Here is a 7,674-nt window from a genome sequence, read left to right as displayed (position 1 = left end):
CAGGGAAAAAAATGGATGAAAAAGCTCATGAGTCAAAATAAGTACAAAGAGATTGCTCACCAGTTACCTTCATGACCAAAACCGACTTGACTGGGGAAAAGTAACTTAGCTTATTGCCAATTAAAAATGCAGTAGGATGGTGAGAAAGAGACAGCGAGGTTAAAATAATGTGCCTCCCTCTTCCCATTCCCCAGACTTGACTTCAGAGCTCCATTCCCAACCTCTATACCCGCTCCTCTGAGTAGAGCAGGGGGATGTGGAACGGGGTCGTGATCAGTGCAGTTCCAATGTAGGGCCTCTCTATGAGTTGCAGTTCTCTCATCACAGAGGAGCTCTGCAGCCCTCATCACCCTGCTGCCGACACCTGGAGAGCCACAGCCCATGCAAAAATAAAGTATAAAATTAAGCTATTTGAAGTCTTCTTTCCAGTAGAAACACTGAATATACATTTCTGTAATGTGAAACAGAGTAAGAATAGAAATCTACTGCATTAAAAAAACAAGTAATCCAAACACAGGAGAATAAATAAAAATGTAATAAACTTCTCATTCACCTTATAAAATCCTATTTTTTTTTTAATAATAATCTATTGTTACTCTTCTAATGAGAAGAAAGGCAAGAAGATTATGAAAAAATGTGAATATGCTTCTTTTTTTTTATTCAGTTAAATAAGTGAAATTTGAAGAGTTATTAGTAATGACATATACCATTCATTCTGTAGTTTTTTAAGTTATTGTGGAACTAGTTAGACCATGTAAGCCAATGTCTGTCACAAGAAGGCTGAAGAAAATGTCAAAAATGGTATGTTCCAAATTCCACAGGTGTGATCACCAGCTTCTGGAAATAGAGGAGTGCCAGAAGAAATGAAGTTTCACAAAACTGGGATGGATAATTATTCCTGACAATTTCTAGAAGCATTACATTCCACCCTCAGTGGTTATTTTGTTATCATTTTACATTAAATTACCATTTGTTTAGTCAGAACAGAATAGAACTCAGCATATGAGAACACAGAGCAAACTGAAATGTTAGTGATGCTTGTAATTAAATTATTTCATATAAATTGAATCAGTGTACTTAGGTGAATTATAAATATTCAAATGTCTCCAGTCCTCTATTATAGAAATTTACAGCAGTGTATATCTTCATAGCAAAACGAATGAAAATATTCAGAAAACTTCAGCAATAACCACTGATACTCTCCTCAAGTACTACAACTTCCAGAATCCTCCATGGGCCTGTGTAAGAGTCAGATTCTTATACTGCATTTAGTTTGGCCCCACACTTTTCCATATTAACACTAGGTTTAAGAAGAGTAATTCAGATATTTACATCTTCATGAGAACTAACATGTTTTTCTTGTTCTAGACCAGGTCTTGCAGAAAGAGTACAATTTTACAGCAAAAGAAGAATTTAACGGCTGAAAGTTTGTTAGTACTATGCTGAAATATCATTAAGGACAGATTAAAATGAAGTCAATAAACAGAATAATAAAAAAAGCTGAAATATATGTCTAACGTTTAGTATTTAATACAAATCATATTACAAATTAAGGCTATCTATAGAAACTCACTCTGATTTGATGCCTATATTAGCTGAATGGACCTGTATAGCTTTGATTACTCCAGAACATGTGGGATGGCACTTAATATTTGCACTTAGCCATCTGAATTTTACCTTTAAACAATACAATAGAGAACAAAGAGAGCTTTTCAGTTCATACTGAAATATAAAGTAGAGATGAATTGTATTGTTCATTCATGGATTTCTAGTGTTATGCAAATTGCACTAGGCCACCAGATCTGTCTGAGTCCCACTGGAACTGTTAATTTGCCCCCATGAACCCTAACACAGTCCATGGATGCCCAACATCTTGCATTGTTCCCAGGTTGAACAGACTCCTTTTGATTAATCAGTTAATGTGTGCCATTCTCAGCATCTCCAAAGGCTGATCCTATTTTAAGTTGAAATTTAAGTTCATCTCAGAATATTTAATCGTTTCTCTTGGCTAAGACAGGGGGATCAGATGTGGTCACCTGACTTTTCTGTATCAACATTGGGAAAAGAGTGAATCCAAAGATCAGTTTTCCTGAATAATTTCCAGCTTTAATACATGCTGTTTTGCCCCAAGGAAAATGAAACAAAACAAAAAACACAGCCCTTTATGTGTGAAGCCCTAAAAAATTAGTCTAAATATTGCATTAAAAAAAAAAAAAGACAGCTCTAAGACATTATGCAATGGCAAAAGACCTCAGAGATCTGCCTATTTACTTCTGTTGCTTGTCTGAAAAGGATATTAGGAATGAAAACAATTATCATCCAAAAATTTTGGTTTCAGTTGGTGAGAAAGAGCAATGGGAAAATCAACAGATATGTACTACAAATAAGCAAGAAATAACAAACATTCATTCAATAACTTCAAGAATTATATTTTGAGAATTTTAACTTTCTTTTTCAATGTTTTAACTGAAGAAAATATATTAAAGGAGATGTCCTCCAAAATAACACACATTATTTTTGAACAAATAGCCATTTCTTACTGAAAAAGCTAAGACATTGCCAGATTCCTAACCAATTCTTACATTGCATTACCCTCTGCTGTGAACAAATTAATGGTCTGTGTGAAAGGTAATGAGATAGTAGCTTAGAAATAATATTATATCATAATAGCAGAGTCACAGGTCATGCCCATACTGTGCAACTGAGGAAAGTGCAGATTTTCTTAGCTAGTTCTGACTGATTCAATTCTGTAGCAACCAGCAGGATAGTTAAATCCAAGGATTATTCAATTTGGTTTGATTAATCATGTTAACAGGATTTAGTATTACTGGGACTGAATTATAAAAAACATTTGTGGTGCTATGCTGCACCACATAGAAATCATTCCTTGCTCCAATCAGCATCAATATTGCTATCACAATATGGAATTCTGTACCATGATTTTTTATTTTCAAAGGGGAGTACTGGAACTTTTTTTTATTATCATTGTAACAAAATTGTTTTGTTTTGCTTTTTTTCTTTTTTTTTCCCTTAGGAGTAAGTATATTCTTTTTTTTTTTTTTTTTTTTTTTAAATAAACTAGAGGATATCTCAATTTGAACTGAATTTTGGAATAATTTGAGCACTGTGTCTTCAAATGTTAGTGTTGTTTGCTATAACACGTGATTATATCTTGCTTTTAAGAAAAGTGCTTCTAAGACTCCTGGGCTTTAATTTGTATTATTTTTCTAATACAAGTCAGATATATTTCACTGGGCTATGCAGTTATGCAGGTTAAAAATTGATTTTACAGACATATGTTTCTGATGATGTGATGTGAAGGAAACTGTTTTATCCTCTTCTTCAAAGTTAGAGTTACCACGTTATGTTTCAATGCTCTTATTGCCCCCTTGCTATCACATACTTTGTTAAATAAACTCAAATGAATGTAAGAGAATTTCACCAGTTCGTAATAGCTAAGCATTCACCCATTATTCTCAGTCACTTCACAACTGGCTGTAAACCATTCTCACCAGGTAAATCTGTGTCCTAAAATTCTGGAAAATGTTTTTCCATTCTGGATGCTCAACCTACATACTAGCTGTTACTGTAATTAGAGCAACATTCCTTGCCAGTAGGTTTTATACTGAAGTCAAGCTGTGTAAGTATTTGTGAAATTCACACCACAAAGAGAAATGCATAGCAATGCTTAAAATATGCAGACTCCAAAAGTAGCAACAGACTAAATTAGTCACTGGCAGAATTCAGAAGATTCTTTCTTCACTGATTACAGCAGAAGCTTAGAAAAGGAAGCTACTTGAGCAAGGTAATTAATTTATGAATCGATATTTGTGGTGTGAACACACTTCAGATTCTAAGGGTAAGTTCTGAAATTAATGAAGAAGCTCTCAAACATGATTGTACTTAGATGTAACTATGCTCTTTAGTTCATTATGGGATATTTGTGGAATGAATGAATCATCCTAAACTTGAAGTCTCTTAACTGAAAACTGTTACTAAAGTATAATGGAGTCTTAACGTATTAATGGGAATTCCAAGAATCTCGTTCTATATTTTTTTTTTCCCCAGGATCTGTGACTGACAACCAAAATCTACTTCTTTCCTTCCTGCCTGCCTTTCTGCCTTCCTTCCTGACTCCTATCTGTCCTGTTTTCCTGTCTCCCCACCTTGCTTTCATTTCTGTCTTCCTTTCCTTTTCCTTCAAAATTTCTTCCTCCTTTTATCCTTCCTTTCATGTAACAAAGCAGTTGTTACAGCACTCATCCAGAATTAATTATTTCTCATGACTGAACCAATTTTGACAAACACTTCCCACCTCTCTTAGGAACATTGTTACTTGGAGGTTGTGGAGTAGAAAAGACAAACACCATCTATCTTGTCCAGGCAAGTCTATACATTTCAAAGTTTCTAACAAAGTCCATACTAAATTACTGATCTGGAGCAGAACAGTTTTATAGCAATTCAAATGCTGATTCTCACAGCTCGACAATTCCTTTTAGCTCTCTCTCTGTTGTAAATGTTTTGGATAAAGAAATGCTGGTAGGTGGGTAGGCTGGTGACTGCAGTCTCATATCCTGACTATGGTCATTTAGTATCGTTAGTAAGAAGAAAAGCTAAGAGCTCTTCTATGCCTAGCAGTTCTGCTACTTATACAATGCCAGCTGTGCACAAAGTATACTAAATGTTCCTAGTGCCATAATATTTTTTTCACAATTTCTTTAGTAAAGTGAATGTGATGCGCAATACTTTTATAAGCCTACAAATATATAACTTTGATAAAGTACATTTATTACTTTTTTAATAAATTTTGTTGCATGCCTCCATGCTTCTCCGCCTGGCGCGCAACACCTCAGAGGTGCCCTTCTGTCTGAGTAACCCCTACGCAGGGACAAAGGAGATGGACGCTTGGCGTCTAGCTCCGAATGCCAATTTAATGCTGCGCAGCAAAGCTACTTATACCCGTACACGCAACTGCCCACCTCCGATCCCCGTGACCTCCCGCTCCACCCCAGGTGCTCGCAGGCACCACCCACCCCACTTAGTCCCGCAAATTTGGAATATATTTTAAAAATATATATAAACAGTTGTATACTGGCATACATAAATGCACCTTTTAATATATGTGTATATCAATATTGTTACCAAATTAATTTTTGTATCTCTAAGCTACATTTGTTCTAGCTTTTCTATATATCTTTATTATCAAGAACACAAACCTTTAGGTGGAAATATACGATAAAGGAAATGCTTATTACTATGGTACGTTTTATTTTTTCTGTCAGCAGTAGCAAAAGTGACATAAATTCTGAAAATAATGCCTATATCAATATTTAATGAACTGTAATTATTGACTTCTTTTGTTTGGTGTGCAGCAATGGAAGAATTGTTTTCACTTTAATTTCCACTCTAGAGTCACATTGATCAACACAACAGCACAGGGGAGGGAAGGCGAGAGGAGGGGAGGAGAGAGAAGGAGAAGGGACTGGGGGGAAGAGAGAAACCAAACCCCAAAGGAGAAATCCATTTAAATATAATCACATATAATGTTGTTGGCAATTTCATGATATTCTGTTCTTAGATGGCAGTTCTCTGCTTCTCTTTTGCATTTGCAATACTGATTCACAAAGCCCAGCTAAAAAAATATAATTTTCCTGGATATAAGGGTAATCACCTCTTCATATATGCAAATAACTCATCAAGAAAAAGGGAGATACATATTCATCAAAAGGAGAAAAAGCTATATTTAGAACTCTTTTTTTTTTTTTTACAAGAAAATTTTCTATATCCTTTCCAATAGCCTGAATACTCACTACAAGTATAAGGATATGAAGCCATGCTGTAATCTTGAGTAGTGAGTTCATCCACACTGTATGCTGAGAATGCTGCTCTATGTATTGCCATCTGACACCATTCAAATGTCAGGGGACCCATTTCCGTCTCTTTCTCTGGAATAATGACAAGAAAGATTCAGACAAAGAAAAGCCATGGTGATGTGTATATCATGTTGTCCTTGAGGGATTTCTCTAATGGCTCCTACAACAGTTTGTGTTATTCAAGCAGTGCAGAGGTATTCAGATGACAACATTTTCTAGACCTTACAAATGCATACAGACAGCAGGGAATATTTTTACTTCCTGCTGCAGCTCCAGCTGTGCAAATAGCATATATATAATCTTAATATACTTGTACATAATGAAAGTCTCAGTGCTGGAAGAATGATTATGTTGTCATCAAGATTCTGAGCAACATCACATTGGAACAAGAGGAACCTGTCATGACTTCATTCATCTAAATGGCAATGAAGACCGCCATGGTACACATTCCTGAAGAACTGAATGCAATTTTTGCCCTCTTCCATTGAAACTTGCTGCTCATGGATGTTTGTGAATATCTGTACAACTCTGCATAGCTCCAATACATCTGGAAATTTCTAATATATATTTATTTCTCATAATGAGAAATGTATAAATAATTATACAGAGTCTTACTGAAGTATGTCTGTAAACGATACTCAAGCATCATGAAATAGTATCCCTAAAGCCATCCTTAAAGCCAAACTAGTGACATTGTGTTTGGAGTTGTGATCAGTGCTATGAAATCAAGCTGTCTGTTCATTACCAGTTGTATTCCTGGTAGGGTTACTACTGCTGACATTATTATTTGTCTTTGTTAAAGATAAGGGTATTAAGAGAGAATGTATTCTCACCAAGTTTGCATATGATGACAAGACTGGGCAATAAACATGCTAGTGAATAGTGCTCCTATTTAGATGGACCCTGACAAGCAGAGGAAATGGTCTGACAGGAAACCCAAGAAGTTCAGGGCATAAAAACACTCCTGCAGTGGAATAACGCATACAGTAGAACAGAAAGGTGTCTGACTGGCCAGATAGGAACCTTGTGGAAAAGGACTTAGGATCCCAGTGGACAAATTATACATGAATCAGGACAAAAGGTTATCCTGGATATTCTGGGTTGTACCAACCACAGTACTGCCAATAGATTAACAGTAACCGTGCATAATCAATTAAGTATTCTCCTCCTGGGAAAGAAATTTGTTCCTTTTTTTTCTCTCTCTCTCTCTCATCTTTTTTTGAGTCTGCAAACTAATTATTTTTCTTCAGTGTTTGAAAACAAACAAAAAAAAAAGACAAGTTACCAGGATGCTTTTTAAAAGTTTTTGTTCTCATTTGTGTTGTAGTATTTTCATAAGGAAATTCTAAATAATTTTAAGTATTTTCTGTCCTTGAAAACTGTTGAAAAGAGTTAGAAAAATATTACATGTGTGTTCTGGCGAGATACAAACATTGATATGCTAAAGCCAATATCATGTTTTCAAATTATTTCCACAATAATCACAAATTAAAATATCAGTTTGAGCATGGTTTTCAGAATTGGACCATAAATGAAGAATAAGAAAATGTATTGAAAACGTAGGCATTTGTGAGGTAAGATTTTACTATTTCTTCTGTTTCATGATTTTCTAGCAATTTCTCCAAACTTCTTTTCTTCTCATATTATTACTAATTATTCATTTTTTAAAGTGTCAGTAAACTAAAAGGAAGCAGTGAACATCTTAGGTTATAATCTCTTTAAACTATCGAAACAGACTGAGCAATGTTCAGCTCTATTAACAAATCAGAAATAATATATATATATAAATCACATATATTTA

Source organism: Numida meleagris, chromosome 1 (genome assembly GCF_002078875.1).
Source record: "Numida meleagris isolate 19003 breed g44 Domestic line chromosome 1, NumMel1.0, whole genome shotgun sequence".
Classification (NCBI taxonomy): domain Eukaryota; kingdom Metazoa; phylum Chordata; class Aves; order Galliformes; family Numididae; genus Numida; species Numida meleagris.
Note: the sequence above shows the minus strand (reverse complement) of the source record.